The sequence below is a fragment of the Pseudorca crassidens genome, chromosome 12 (genome assembly GCF_039906515.1).
Source record: "Pseudorca crassidens isolate mPseCra1 chromosome 12, mPseCra1.hap1, whole genome shotgun sequence".
Classification (NCBI taxonomy): domain Eukaryota; kingdom Metazoa; phylum Chordata; class Mammalia; order Artiodactyla; family Delphinidae; genus Pseudorca; species Pseudorca crassidens.
The window spans coordinates 64,440,585-64,456,204 of NC_090307.1; the positions used below are offsets into that span (position 1 = coordinate 64,440,585).

General features: G+C 53.8%; 1 protein-coding gene across 1 annotated transcript in view; it reads left to right on the forward strand.

Moving 5' to 3' along the window:
• Positions 1-2,390: 2,390 nt before the first annotated feature.
• The window catches only part of LDLRAD4 (low density lipoprotein receptor class A domain containing 4), a 310,369-nt gene continuing 297,139 nt past the window's right edge, over positions 2,391-15,620 (forward strand). Inside the window, 1 exon segment of the mRNA XM_067699835.1 lies at positions 2,391-2,777. The gene's annotated coding sequence lies outside the window, so the exon portion shown is untranslated.

A 15,620-nucleotide genomic window follows, 5' to 3' on the forward strand; every position in this document is an offset into this window, starting at 1 on the left:
TGAGACACACGGGACAGAGGCCTCCCTCCTGGAGCTGAGCTCATCCGTGTCCCGTCCCATGTATTTATCTGGATGGGGTTTCGCTTCCCCAGCAGAATTATCCTCAATGCAAGCATCTCTCACTCCTTCTCCATTTCTTATTAATTTAAAAGGTACAGCGAGTAGGGTGGATCTTTTTTGGATAGCTTGAGTCCCATCCAAATGTTATACATGAGATCCAAATAACCGAATTATATTCTCCGATTCACATTTATCTTGCGGTTGGTTGGGGCCCTCAGAATCTTTTTTCAACATTTGCTCATGGTTACCCTTGTATTTTTGTCTCCTTGGATGACTGACCTTCTTCTGTAGACTAAGTACAGTCGGGATTTAATGGACACCAGGTAAACTGCAGTGGATTTATACTGAGAAAGAATGTTTCTCACATCCCACTCCTTGAAACCATTTTCAGTTGATTTCCACCCAGTTTAGTGATATTTTACCTCAATATTATTTCTTGTCCATCACAATACGAGGCTCCATTCATTTCCCCGATCTCTCTGGGGCCCTTCCTAAGCAGCAGGTGCAGTTCTGGCCGCCACGGACACATGTGCTCCACTCTTCGGAGCAGAAGCAAGTGCTGCTCTCCTGGCCTCTGCCTGGGCCCTTAGCATGAACACAAGAGGTTACTAACGGTCAGGTGAGCTGGCGGATTTTACAGAGAGCAAACGTGCATCCAGACGCCTCTGGCTCTGCCACTGCTGTGGCGAGTGTGTGTGTGTGTGCAGGGCTGTGGGAGGGGGCAGCTGAAATGCAGAACAAATATGAGGACAGCGTTCCTCCCATAGCTGTTTTCCAGAAATAGAAACAGAGACCTGCACTTTCTAGTTATAAATTAGGGAAGACAGCAAGAAATGGGAATGCAGAATGAATTAAGATTCATCATAAATGGTAAAGCTGAGGCTAAGATGTAAAATTCGGGTCTCAATTTAAGAGGGTTAAATCGTACGCAAGGAAATGATGCCCAAGTGAAATAGAAGAACGAATTGTTTCCTGTTCTTGGAAAAAACATTTTCTCCACTGTCCATGGGCAGTTTCAGGTTTAGAAGGAAAACGCCATTTCTCTGTTGACCTCAAGAGGGCAAGAAAACAGTTTCTCCAACCCCATAGCTGCTGTTAGTTGGCACATTAAATATAGGCTAGCAAGTAGATGCTTGTCAAGATTCAGATTACCTGTATTAAGCACTGATTAGCTCACTTCTCATTTAAAGAAGTTTTCCGTGGAGGCCAGATTCAAAGCTGTCCCACTGCTGTAGACACTCCTCATTTGCCTGGGGCCTGGGACTCCCTGGGAGCTGGGCTGAGCTGAGCAGGAGGGATGTCAGCGCGGCTGTAGGTGGCAGTATGGTTCAGCTCCCGCACTGTGCATAGCCAGTTCGGGATTTTGTGGTCTGGAGACAAGTTAATCTTTCACAGCCTCAACTTTCTCATCTGTGTAATGGGGAAGACTAGCTGCCACAGTTGTCCTGAGGATTGAATTAGATAATCTCCGTAAAATTCCTAGCACAGGGCCTGGCACAATAAATGGTAGTTAATATTGTATCACCTATGAGCACTGATCAAATCCTACACAGCAGTTACCATCATAGCTGAGGACAGCTGAGGACTGTTTAAAGGAAGTTGAATTAAGCTAACATTTCACTAACTAAAATGTTACTGATAAGTTAATGTAGATTTCGAAAGATTCTTTTCTCTGATATTATGGAAGCATGAGCTGGTCAACTTTTGGCGGGGAGGTGGAGACATTGAAAATTAGCTGCTTTAATTAGCTGCCCTTCTGTTATACCAGGCCTGAAACCCCAGACTGGTATATTTTGATATGTCTGCTGGGGGGTTAATTTTGGCAATTAATTTGTCTAATTTTGGTGGCTGTAATAAAGCTGGGTTAAAATGCCCGTATGCTGTGGCAGTAACCAAACCCCTATCAAACACAGTCAGGTTGGCCAGTGTGAATGCTAGTACTTCTGGAAGACAACATGTATACTGTCCGCACTCAAGTGGAGTTTAAGTCCCAAAGGCCTTCCTAGGAGAGATGTAGGTCCTCCAAGGAGAAAGGGTCGCAGTGGTAAGAATCCACCTGAACTCCCCATCTGGGAAGGGGCTGACTAGGTGGGGATAGAAGGATTCATCCGTCCCACTAAAGGCCCTGCAGCCCTACTGTGCATCTCAGCTAGTGCCAGAAGGCCGGCTGCCCGCGGCGCAACCCCCCCCCCCCCCCCCCCGCCGCCGTCGTCTCCCGGCTCCGGGATGGAGTTCCCCGTCCGGCCGGCGGTGGGCGCACGCCCAGCGAGGCCGAGCCGAGCCGCGTGCGCAGCCGGGGGTCCCGCGGCCCGGGCGCCCGCTCGCCCAGCTCGGTGCCCGCGGCCCGCGGAGGTCAGCGCGGCCCGCGCGGGGTCCGGCCAGCCCACTCCGCCCCCGCCCGGCCGCCGCCGGTCCAGCTTGGAGGGGGATGGGGAGAGCGGAGAGGCCGGCGGACAGCGAGGCAGACGGCGCGGAGGCGGAAGCGGCACCCGCGGCACCGTCTCCCGCTTCCCTGCTCGGCGCAGCGGGCCGGCCGGCCGGCCGGGCCGGGAATCTCCTGCGAACCGGGGAGGAGCTGCCGCCGCCAGGCCGGCTGAGCGTCCGGGGAGCGTGGAAGGGGGCGGGGAACGCGGGGAGCCGGGGCCGATCCCGGCCCTTAAAGCAGCCCCCCCCGCGCCCCGCGCGCCGGCAGCCTCACTACAGAGCCGCGGCCGCAGGTGAGTGCCGACCCAGAGCTCCGGCGTCCGGCCAAGTTCGATGCCGCGCGGACCGGGGGCGCGAGCGGCAGGACTGGGCGCCGGAACTGGACGTCCGCGAGCCAAGCCGTCGGCGGGCCGCCCCCCACCCCCGCGAGTCCCGGCGGCGTCGCGGTGGGCACGGCGGCGCCCGGGGCGCTCCCGGGGGCGGGCGCAGGAGGGCGGTCCCCACCGCACAGTCTGCTTCCCGGTGCCCCGCACGGTTGTGCGCCACCGCGGCGGGGGACGGCGTCTGCGGGCAGGTTGTGCGGGCATTGCCAGAGTTTGCGGGGAGGGAGGCGCAGAGCGGCGGGACCCTGGACCCCGCGTCCCGGGCACCCCGCGTCCCGGGCACCCCGCGCGCTGAGCAGGGCGCGGGCCGCAGGGGCTCCAGCGGCGGCTGGGAAGCAGCTCGTCCCGGCGCCGCTGGCCCTCAGGCTGAGCCCCGAGCCCGCAGGAAGCGGGCGTGGGCAGAACTTCTGTGACCCTCACGGCGGAATAAACAGGAAGCGACGAGCACCCAGCCCAGCCGCCCTGCCTTTGTTGTGCGGTCTGCGGGGCGCAGCGCAGAGGACGCCTCCCGGGACCCCCGCCGGCCCCCCGGGGGCTAGGCGCGCCCCGTAAGTGCGTCGCCCGAGACCTGGGCTCGGTGCTGGGCAGCTCGCCGCGCTGGCCCCGAAGGCAAATCCTTGGTTTTAAACTTCTTTTTTTTTTTAACTGGTAAAGGAGGAGGCTTCCGATTAGGCGGAGGTTTCTGGAGGACGACGGGGACCGCAGCGGGGTGGGTGGCACCTGGAGAAGGCGGGTAGGTCGGGCCGCTTCCCGGGTGAGCGCGCGCGGGTTGGCACAGCGGGAAACTCGTAGCGAGCTGGGACCCAGACGCAGGAGTGATTACTGAGTGCTGGTGGACACATAAACTAGCGTAATTTTTGTTTTCCCCAGAGACTCTTTTAATTAACTAAAATTGGATAATCCTGATTTGCTTCTTTTCTCTTTCTCTGTGTTCCATCTACTCCCTTCTCCTTCTCCTTTCTAATTTTTTTTTGGCAACTTCGCATTCCTGGACCCTTCGCTTGTAGTTCAGTGCTGCTTTCTAAATGTTAGTTATGATGGTGGTAATATTTTTGGATGACCTACTGTGTGTAGGTGTTGTGGGATGAGGTGAGGTAAGCTGCACCGTGTTGATTCCAGAGCTGCTGTTAGTAGGCTTCTTGCAGTGGAGGTGGGTGGCGATGGTGAGCCACCCTGGCTCTTGGAAATATGTGGTCCTGTGGCTGGCATGGAGGTTGGTGCAGCCCTGGGGGCTAGACCAGGAAGATTCCTTTTAAAATGGTCCTTCCGCCTGTTTGGCTAGCTAAGAGGGTGTTCTCCTAGTCTGTCTCCCCTGAAGCTGCAGGACAGTGTGAGTTACAGGACAGGTCCTGGAGGATCTGCACTGAGAAACTGCCATTGCATCCAGTCAGGTCTGCATTTGCATAGGAGTGTTTAGTCTTACCAGGACTTGTATTGCTTCTACTGTCACCTGTACATTTGCCCTTGTACTCTGCACTGTTCTCTTGAACATGTTCTTTATGTTCAGTGAAGGGTCATGTCAAATTTGAGTCATTGTACAAAGGAGTAGATCTGATTATTATCCATGTACATGTATTGAATTATAATAGTTGGTTTCCTATCCTTGGATGCTCTTTGATGGCTCTTGCAAAGAAGTGCTTTTTAAAACATGGGGGTATATTCCTCATTATCTTTGAGAGCTTAATTCTTTTAAGAGCTTCACTTTGCTATTGACATTGAGCACACTGTTAGGAATTAGGGCTGAGACTGTAAGTGCCAGTAAGGGATTTGCTGCAGTGGACTTGTAGCTGCCTTCCTCCCTTATTTTAAAAGCCCCCTCTAATTTCTTAACATTCTGCTGTTACCCTCGAAAGAGTCTTGGCTGTGGTTCTAGTTTGTGGAGGCTTGTATTTACGATGGAGAAGGCTTTTCCCAGCAGGTATTAGGGCTGTCTCTAGAATCCTCTCTGGGGCCCTTTGCATGACCACAGTCCTGCAGAGGAACCCAGCCAGTGCCAGCTGCTTATTAAGGGATTTTGTGCCCATTTGTTGGCGTATTGTTTGAGTCAAAGTCTCCTGCCCCCACTTGCCAGAGTATATAGACAAATATTTATTCCCACCCCCCCCCAATGCTGACAGTGCTCTAAGAATAGTTTTCTTGCCTGGCGCTGGGAGCAGGACCCGCCCGCCTGCAGAGGTGTTTACAGTTTGGGCCTGGGCTGCAGTGTGGGTTGACTTAGCAGCCTGGCATAGCGGCCCGCATCTCCTGGGACGTGCTTGGCTTTTCCTCAGGGCTGTTGGAGGGTTGCCTCCCAGCCTGACAGGAGCATAGGGAGGTGACGGTGACTTAGTGCCCTGGGTGCGGTTCCTGGCCTGTGGTCCAGCAGAAACCCCTAAGCTTGTCCAGATCCCTGTGCAGTCACCCCCATGGTCTGGGCAGGAGGTCATGGCTTTTTGTCATCACGTAAAACCAACCACTCAGCGCTCAGGGCAGGGACACTGGCAACTGTGACTGTTCAGATCTTCCTGGCGGCCCTTTGCAAGTTTATTCCTATCTTTCTTCTGTGTCTGGGCTTATGGCGTCTCTGTGATGTGTCTGTTCTTTTGGGTGAGAGTTAATAGAGAAGGAAGAAAGAAATGAAAAGATCATTCCATGTTAACCTGGAAAATTTTTAGAAACGTTTGACGTACTTCATATAGATTTGTGGCTATTCAATGTAAACGGTGTGGAATGCTACGGGGTCCCCAGTGCCCTCTCTCCCTGCTTCCACCCCCTCCTTTTTTAGGTCACAGAACACTCTCCTGGAAGCCAGTATTTTCTCATGTCAAAGTGACTTTCTGCCTACATGGGATTTGTTAGCTTAGAGTTACACCGTGACCTATACCATGGGTGTGATGGAAAGTGAATCTTCAGTTTTTAAATAGCAATGTATAGCTTCTGACTCCATCTGAAAATTTAGGCCACAAGACCTGCCATGTATTAGGGAGATTTTTTGGTGGCGTTATTAGCTTTATTTTTAGGCAGCTAGGGGACACAGGTGAGCACCTGTACTATTAATTGCTGTAGAAATATTGGGTTCGTATTTCCCATTAATACTGTTTTTCTCTCTATCATAGGAGGACTTGAAAATAATGTTTGTGTTGTCTCCTATCCATGTGATTTGAGTATGGATTGCTTTTCTTTGAATTTCCACTAAAAATGGTACTTTGGCCTTTTAAGCTGTTTTTGTAAGGACTTTTCTTTCCACCAGGCTTGTTTTCCAGATAGGTCTTGGAAATTACGAAGAACATAGCTATAATTTCTCCCTTGATTGGCAGCAGAGCGCTTTCCCGGACAAAAATAAGGCTGCTCTGTGCCAAATGGTTGACTTTTCTAGAATAAAAACTCTAAAGGGTTTGCAAAGAGTCCTCTGGTTAATATATTGGCATTCCCAGAACCCACTAAAACCCCGGCAGCCTGCCAGACACCACTTAATGAGGACGCAGAGTGTCTGGCTCAAATCCCCACGAGCAGAAGCGGGTGGAGGCTGCTGTCCACACCCTTTATTAATTTTTAATGACCGTACTTTTGTTTTGCAGATTTTGCTCTGCACCCCCTCAAGACCAACAGACACGGGTGCCACCCCTCCCCCACTCATTTACTCATTTCCTTGGCATTGGAAAAGTGTTGAGACTTTCAAGGTTTAGAATCCTGCTGAGGGATCATTTCTGTTTGCATGAGTTCTTTTGTGGTTGGCTTTCTTTTTTTCCCATTCTTTCTCTCCCAGCCCTGCCCCCACCCGCCTTTATTTTGGAAGAGGAAGAGAGAAAAGGAACAGAAAAGGAGATAACTTTTTTTCTTATGATGCTTTATTGTCTGCTGGAAAAAAGAAGCACTTATGAAACTTTAAGTTTGTCAGACAGTTTATATGACAGTGCAAGTTGGTGCTTGCCAAGCTTCAGACAGATTGCTAACGTTACATGACGGGGATAAATAAATTACCGCTGTGAGCGGTGGGCAGGGCCTTGGGCACCCAGGAGCATGCAGGATGTGCAGTACGTGGGTGTGTGGAAGGTCTCTGCGCGCTGCCTGGAATTCTGTGACTTGCTTTGGAAGCGAAAAGGGTGTGTCTCTTGCTTTTATTTTCGCCAGGGCTGCAGGCGGCAGAATCCAGGGAGCAGCTCTGTATTTTTCCCGGCCTGGTGGCCCTGCCTCTCGATGGCCCCTTACCCCCATGTCTCCCCTCCTCTGCATCAGGGGACATGGCACCTCGTCTTCCATCCAGGGTCCAGCTTCCGATGAAACTAAACTTTGGCTGCTGTTCTTTCTGCAGGTGCAGGCATTGAGAACAAATTGTCTGACATAAGTGTGTGAGCTGCCTGGGAGGGGGCTGGGTGACACTCCTTGGGCACAGTGTACTTTCATCCCTGGCGTGTGGATAGTCAGCTGGCAGAGTGACAGGTGTAATGAACTTAATGGTCTTGCTCTAGTTGCTGGCGGACACACTGCTTGTATTACAAAGCCACCTCCTAAGTTGGGCCCTGGCCAAATGACTCGCAGGATCTTCTCTGTGCAGACAGGATTCAGAGCCTGGACTGGCTAGGAATTGGGTGGGTGTGAGCGACATGGTCCCTAAATGGACCTAGAATTTCTCTTTAAAGTAAGCCTGGGGGCTTACCTGCTGGCGCAGTGGTTGAGAAGTCCGCCTGCCGATGCAGGGGACGCGGGCTCGTGCCCCGGTCTGGGAAGATCCCACATGCCGCAGAGCGGCTGGGCCCGTGAGCCATGGCCACTGAGCCTGCGCGTACCGAGCCTGCGCGTCCGGAGCCTGTGCTCCGCGACGGGAGAGGCCACGACAGTGAGAGGCCCGCGTAACGCAAACAAACAAAAAAGAAGTAAGCCTGCTCTGTCCAATTTGCAAAAAGGCCCCATCCCATCCTACCCCCCCACCCTGCTATCCAGCCATATTGTGGGGTGTGGCAAGGTGCCCCCCCATCCCTGGGGTTGTGGATTGCAGGCTCCCAGTGCTGCCTCCTTGGTTCCCCAGAAGTGGACTGGGCCTCTGGTGGCTGGTCCATGGCCCTGGGACCAGCAGCCTCTGCACAGAGTTGGGAGGGAATTTCGAGAGTGAAATCCCACTGTTCGAAAGGCGGAAGGCCAGGCCGTGCTCGGGAGGGCTCCCCCGGGCAGTGGTCAGAGCGACAGCAGCACCGCCCCTGTGCCAGGCTGTCCTTAGTGTTATATTAGCTGATTGAAGCCCCCCAGCAGCCCTGGGACGTGGGCACCGCCACCATGCCATTGGCACACAGGCAGCAAGAAGCCTGAAATGCCAGAGTGAAGAATCGCTGTCTCGTGAGCAAAGGTGGAGGTGGCCACGTCACGCTGGGGCCTGGGCTGTGACCCTGGGGCTGGCCCTTCCTCAGGGACCACTCACGGCGGGCGGAGGGAGACCAAGTCTCTCCTCGTCCCAAGCAGGGCCCAGGGCTCCTCCTTCTTTCCTACCTTTGTCCATGGCTCTGATTTACACCCCACCTCCCGGCCCCACCCCCATTTCTAAACCCTGCTCCTGTGCCTGTCCTGCCTGTGCTCACAGCCTTGGTTTCAAGAATTGGGCCATTGGTGGCTCTGTTTTGTCCATGTTGAACCTCGTCATCCCAGGAGGAATCAGCCAGAGAGTTGATGCCTGTGGTCCTGGGCTCTGTGGAACCACCTCCGCTGGTCTTCTCTGGGTGAGGTTTGTCGGATGTCGGTCCTGTCTTCCGAGGGGTACCCGAGGCCTGCGGGGCTGGACTGAGGTAGCCCAGGCCCTCCCGGCTCAGCAGGATCCAGCAAGTCCCTGAAAGTGGGGTGAAATGAAAAGATGATACATCTCTCAGATTCTCTGTCTCACTCCGAGGGGGCGTGGATTAATCAACCACATGTATCTGCGTGCAGTTCTTGTGTTCATCCCAGACAGACCTAAGTGTTTGAGGTTATGGGGCCTGAAGTGAGGCCCCAGGAGGTGCGGATGTCCAGGGTCCTGCAAGACGGCTCCCCAGCCCTTTGCAAACCTTCCCACGGCAGCAGGTGGGACCTGGCCTCTTCACACCCCTGAGTGGCTGCGTGATGCCGTCCCCTCTGAGGGGATTGTGGTGGCCACACACTGTGGGGCCTGGTGGGCCTCTGTCTAATTTGGTCCCTGGGGTGAGGTTGGACGGGTGCTCTTTTGCGTTGGGGGCTGCACTGGCCTGGGAGAGTTCCTGTCTGGTCCCCCTGTCAGGCATATAGGGGCCCGGGTTGGCCCTAGACCGGGTTCCACCCTCTATTTGAACCTGACTTTATTCCAGAGATTCTTTCAGGCCTGGCTGAAACCAGTGTCATGGATGTAGTCTCTGAAATCCTTTTTTTTCCTGATTATATACTTATTGAAGATAATTAGGAAACTATGAAACGAAGAGGAAAAAAAAAAAGAAACAAGAAGAAAACAAAAATGACTACAATTACCTATAATTCCACTACCTTTAGAGATGACCTCTATTTACAGTTTTGTAGATTCTTTCCAGACTTAATTATAAAATCATGCATCAAACTTGTATACTTTTTATAAACTTAACGTTCCATCCTGAACATATTTTCATGTAATTTAAATATTCTCCAAAAATACCACTGCTGATGACTATTAAATTCTACTCTGTGGTTATATTGTTTTTTTTTTTTCTAAGCCCGTTTTGGGACGCTGAGGCTGTTAGCAGTTTTCCCTATTATAAATAATTCTGCACTGGACATTCTGATTACGTCCTTTGGATAGCTTCCTCAAGGAGGAGGTGGTGGGTATAACTTTTAGAGGCTCCTCCAGAAGTATTACCAGTTGCTTCTCAGAAAGGCTGGGACACTGCACACGGACACGGGGGTGACTGTAGTCTTGCCAGTGCTGAATATTGTTATGAAAAAAATCTTTTCAAGTTTGGCAATGAAATGGTATGTTTAAATTTTTCTTCCCATTCTTCTGTTGTGAAAATCAGGGCGTGGCATCTGGGGATACACAGGTGAAGAGAGTTTTGCTGTTGCTAGAGCTTTGCTGTGGGCAGATGCAGTGATTTTAGTGGATGCTTCCAGCATGGAGATAAGACCTTTGTGCTGTTTTAAATTCGAATTAAATGTACTCAAGAACTTTGTGCTATTTTAAATTGGAATTAAACCTGCTCAGGTAGGTTAAGGGCACGAAACAGTCTAATAATACATTTTAAAATAAAATTACGGGATTTTATGGCCAAAGACTATGCTTGGTCTTTCCCCAACATCCTCACCCTAACCGGCTGGGTAACGTGGGCCCCGGGTGGAGGGATGAGGTGGGGGAGGGGTGGCTCGGCAGCAGCTGCTTGAGGAGCTGTGTGACACTTCCCTCAGTCCTTCCTCTCCCTTCTCAGCGATCGCTTTTTGAGATCAAACTCTTCCCTGGCCTTTTGCCCAAGGATACCAACATAAAATTCATTTTCTTACTGTTTCACTCGATGGCTGACGGGGAGACACCTGGCCTGGATGCCCTCTGCTGGGAGCCTCTCCCTTGGTCCCCTCTATGCTTTCGCAGACTTCTGTTTCTAGCCTGAGGGTGTTGGCGCCCACACTGGCTGCTCTGGAAGCTCCAGAGAAGGAAAACCATCTCAGTATCTTCAGTACATTGCAGTTAACTAAAGTTGGTTTTGTTTTCCTCGAAAGGCAGCCTTTTTGGCTGAAAGGTTGGGAACAGCTGGAGGGAGCAAGACATGACACCTGCATCTTGAGGTAATTGAGCCCCAATTAGCTTGTTCTGGTCACACACACCTTCGTGCGTCGGTGCTGGGGCAGGTGTGGGTGCTTACCACGCCCCGGGGTGCATGCTGGGAGCGCCCGGCACTGTCGGGCGTGGCCTGGTGAGCAGAGAGTATGGTCCGAGGGGCCCAGGTGGGCGCTGGTGCTTGGGTGAGTGACCCCGGCCCTCCAGGCACAGCCTGTGGGGAGCACCCTGGCCGTTGTCTTGTCTGCTTGGTCCCCCTGCTGGCCATGTGGGCAGCCACACCACGCTTTCCAGGTGCAAACACACCCTGCACGTGGCTAGCAGGGCAGACGGGGCCAAAGCCCTGGAGGTGGAGCGAGCAGAGGAGTTCCCAGGGAGTTGGTCATGGAATAGATGTCATGGAATAGGTTGCTGACACCCCTTGTGTCCCTCCGCGTTGTTTGCTGCTGGCTCGTGTGTGCGCGGCTCACACACTTGGGTTTAATCCAACCTGGTGTGCTCCTTCAGCAGGATGATAGAATGCTGGAATCTTCCAGTTGGAACAGAGGGCCTTTCTGGACATAATGCAGCATGATTTCAAGGTTGGGTAATGTTTACAGCTGGATGGCTTGGTTGAACTATTATATTTCTATTACTTTGTCTATTAAGATAAATATTGCCCCCTTCAGAACTTAGCTTTCATCCTACTGGTATTTAAATATAAGAGTCACAATTTTTTACTTCCAAACTAGAGGTAGGTCCTGGGATTGAACTTTTTTTTTAATCTGAAGAGTAATGTAAAAATAATAAATATATATACACAGTCATAACTATATAACTTATGTAGTAAATTTAGTCCAGAGAAAACATAGTGTTTATTTCTGATAAAAGAAGTTGGCTGTTCCGTGGATTGGAGATTTTGTTATTTGATGGACCTCTGTACTGAGTGCTTCGTGTGAATGTTCACGCTTTTATTGTTATAACGTGGTTCATACAATGGATTTTAGGAATTGGGGCACATTTATGTGCCTGAGGGAACGGCTCCCGTTGTGTCCTTGGCCACCCAAAGAAGCAGCATCAGGGCCGTAGTGTGGGCCTGAGCCGCCCAAGGGGATTTGTTGTTCATAGCGCGCATACGCATCACCTCCTGGTTTTGAGGAAAGTTTTGCTGTAGGGGGTTGCTTTTGTCTGTGGCTCACAGCCCCCCTGCCCAGCCAAGCCCCTGGAAGGCTTGTGACCTTGGGGAGGTCAGTTTGCCCTTCCCTAAAACAGCCATTTTCCTGCCTCTTAGGTTTGCAGGGGATCAAACGAGATAAGGCTCATGTAGACCAGCAGGGAGGGGCCCAGCGCTGCCTCAGTGAGAGCTCGGTAAAGTGTGGCTGCCTCCAGTCAAAGGAGCATTCGGGAAGCACCCACCCAGCCTGTGAGGCGGGGACCCCGCTCCTTCCCCCAGGACTCAAGGAGCAAGTAGTCTGGCACAGGAAGCAGCCAGCAGTGAGGACAGGCACTTGTAGCCAAGCCCTGGGTTTAAGAGCGGGAAATGCCATCTGAGCCGTTCGTTCATCGGGAAAGATTGTGTACCTGGGGGAGGGGGGGACAAAGGCCGCTGGGCCTATGAGCTCTGACGGCCTCACGCGCCCTCCCTCCCCTCCTCCTCTGCTCCACGGGGCCCCGCGATGTCCGAGCACACGGTCCGCTCTGGGCAACCTAGGAGACTTCAGGGAGAGGCTGGCTTTGGGCTGAGAGGTGGCCAGAGACCGGTTTGCGGGGCGGACAGCAGGGAGAGGGTTTCCCTGTCCAGGGCTCTCAGAGCTGTGCACGCTGGGGTCTAGAAGGCACAGACAAGGGCGTAAACCTCAGTACAGTGTGTGCGGGGCCCTGCTTCCGTCCTCACGTGTGTAGTTTATAATCAAGTACGCATGACCCGTGTGTGCTGCCCACACTTCTTTGCTCATAGGAGGACGTGTGTGAACAGTTGGGGCCACTGTTGGCAGCGGGACCGCGTGTTCAGGACCTGCCGCGAGGGAGCAGCTGTGGTGGGGAGGGCTGGCACCGCGGGTCCACAGTGACCATGTGGCTCCTGTGTTTAGGGCTCTAACACACCCCTGCGGGAGGGCGCAGGGAACCCTATGCGGTGGTTCGTGTGTAAGGGCTGGCGACACAAACTCCATGGCCCCTCCCCCAACTTTGCAGCCCTGGCTCCTGTGTGTGGCCCCTTTTCCTGAGTCTCCAGGCGGTGGGAGCCGGGCGGATTTTGACGCGATTTGGTAATGTGCAGTGCCGGCAGGACAGATTTGTCGAGAGCTGACCGTCCAGAAGGTGAGATGATTTACTCAGTGGAGCAGGTCAGTGAGTACATTGGGTTGTAAGGCCGAGAAACGCTGGTTCTCGTCCTGCCCAAGCAGAACGTGGGTTGTGGCTGGAGCTTTGCTGGTGAGACCCCATCTGGACAGGCGGCGGGAGTGGGTTTGGGCTGATGTGGCGGTAGAGGGGGCTTTCGGGGGAGGGGCACAGGTGGTGGGAAGAAGTGGCACTTGACCCGTGACCGTGACCTGCGTGGTGGAGGGTGGAGAGGCAGGAAGAGGGCTTGCGGATGAGCATGAGCAGAGATGGGACTCGGAGGCGTGTGCGGCGAGGCGCCGTCACTGTCACCAGTGGGGACCGTCGTGGTGCTGCGGAGAGGTTGGCAGACTGAGTCTCTTGCAAAGTTTCCGCCCATCTTTGCTGAAAACCGAATCAACCAGCCATGTCGGTGAAGAGAAATGGGTCCCTCGGGACACCTGATTGTTTGCCCTGGGGGCCCTGTCCTGGCCTCAGCTCTCCAGTACTGGGTACTTGTTCACATTTCACAAAATGCGAAAATGTTCGTGCTCCACGCAGCTCACACCAGGGGGCCAGGCTTGTCACTTTCATATGGTGACAGTAGTGGCTTCTATTTGCAAAACACTAACTTTTTAAAGCTCTTCACAGACAGCATCTAATTTCATGATCCTTGGCTTTAAGGAACAAACAAATAATGAAGCGCATGTGGAAGTGTAATTGATCTCTAATGCGGCTGTTTGCTGAATGTGGGATTCACATCAGAGTGTATCTTAATGTGCAAAACCTCCTGGGAAGAGGTGGCTGGCAGTCGTTCAGGCCGCACGGCGGGTGGTTTTTTGAAGGGACAAGGCTTTGCAGCTTGCTGGATGGGCAGGAACCTGGGCAGCATGATTTTGAGAGGTTAGGGCAAAACACTAGTCAGACTCAGAAGTACAAGGCCATTTGAGGGCTGTGCTGAGCAGTCGTTTCCCCGTGGTTGTGCAGAAAAAGACATGGGGTGAGGCGAGGTGCGTGGGGCAGCCGCTCTCACCTCTGTTCTTAGAGGAAGGTGTGCTGGTGGCCCTTTGTGGCACTTAAACTACAGCAGGTCCTGGCAAACCTGGAGTGTCGCCCGGCGGTCGCAGTGGAGCCGACGTCCAGCAGTGTGTCCAGTGTCCTTCAGCCCTGGCTTCTTTTCCCTAACATGGCGTGGCTGCTGTCCTGGTGTCCGTCTGTTCAGCTGTGGATGCAAGTTACTGCCGGTTCTGTCTCTCCGCTTCTAGCAGAGTAGTTTTCGTGCTGCGTTGGGGCCCTTTTCAGGTGCCATAAGGCAGCCCCAGCCCTCACGGTGCCCGGCCTCCCCTGTGCCTTGGCCTCCGGCAGTTCTTCTCCACTCAGTTCTCCTCTTCTATGGGCACCATGCGTCCTGTCCCCTTCTTGGACCCCAGGCGGAAGCCACGCTTGCTCTGCAGTCTTCTGCTCTCTCGTCTGCAGTCCCCAGAGGTGCCATGTTTCTCCCCCAGTCCAAGTGTGTCCCAAGCTGGTGATGGAGGCAGAGGCTGCAGGGTCTCCTGCTTGGACACCCACTAAACCACTAATGAGGGGTAGGTGTCGCTCAAAGGTTTAGGCAGGAAGGAAGTGCTTTCCGCCCTCCTTGGGGTACTGAGTCTGTGGGATCAGTAACTACTGCAGAGGGTCAGCAGCCCACGGGGCATTCGGGGGACGGCCCGACCCTGAAGGATGGTGCGGGCAAGATGGCCCCTCCTTGCTGAGCCAGGCGCTTGTCTCCTGTGTTGTTTGGATGTTCTCTGCTGTTGGGTGGAGTGGTGACTGTGGAGAGAAGGGGGCAGGCGGTTGGCGGGCGTGACGGGGACAGTGAGCAGAGCCTGGCGAGCCGGCGGGGGGACCGAGTGCCCCTTATCTGAGCCCTCCTTTCTTTGACTCTGCCACTGACTCTGGCGTGGTTTTATTAACAACTGCCTTGTGACAAGACGTGGTTGGGTGCTTGGTGATGTGGCCAGGAGTTGGGGTTGGTGTCAGAGTGGCCCTCAGTGCGGTCTCCCCCTCATCTGTCAGTGGGGAAGCTTTCTGATCCCAGAACCTCCCACCCACGCCTGGAAAGCTTAGAATTCTGTTGTGTGGATTGAAGTGGGCTCTGTATTATGTGGAGGCTCTTGCCCCAGACTCTGACTTCACACTCATGCCCGACTGCCCAGTGGGGATCTCCAAGCCTGTGTCTAGAGCCATGTACTTGCCCCTCCCCACCCAGTGATTAACACACACATCTTGGAGCCCTCCTGGGCTCCCCCAAATCTGGTCACTTGTCACCGCCGCTAGTAGCTCAGCGTGTCCCTTCCATGGCCTCATGCGGGGCCTCCCGACTGGCCACTCGCCTCCCCGCCACACAGTCTGCTTTCAGCCCAGCGGCCGTGTGAACCGGGCCAGGGAACCTGGGATTCGGCTGCTCCGCCTGGCCCGGGGGTCTGGCCGCCATCCCCTGAGGCTCCTCACCATCCAGCTTCACCCACAGGGCCTTGTGGTTGCTGCTGAAACCCACCCGCCAGGGCTGTGTGTCTGTCTCTCACTTCATTCAGGCGTCTGTTGGGCATCCTGCCCATACGCTGTCCTGGTTTCCTCTGTTTGTGCAGGGGGAGGTGCCCAGGACCGTGATGCAGGACTGGGGAGCGCGTGCTGGACGCGGCAGGACGGCAACTCCTGGGGGCCAGTGTGGGCACCGGGGGTCCCACCACAGTCGTCAGGGG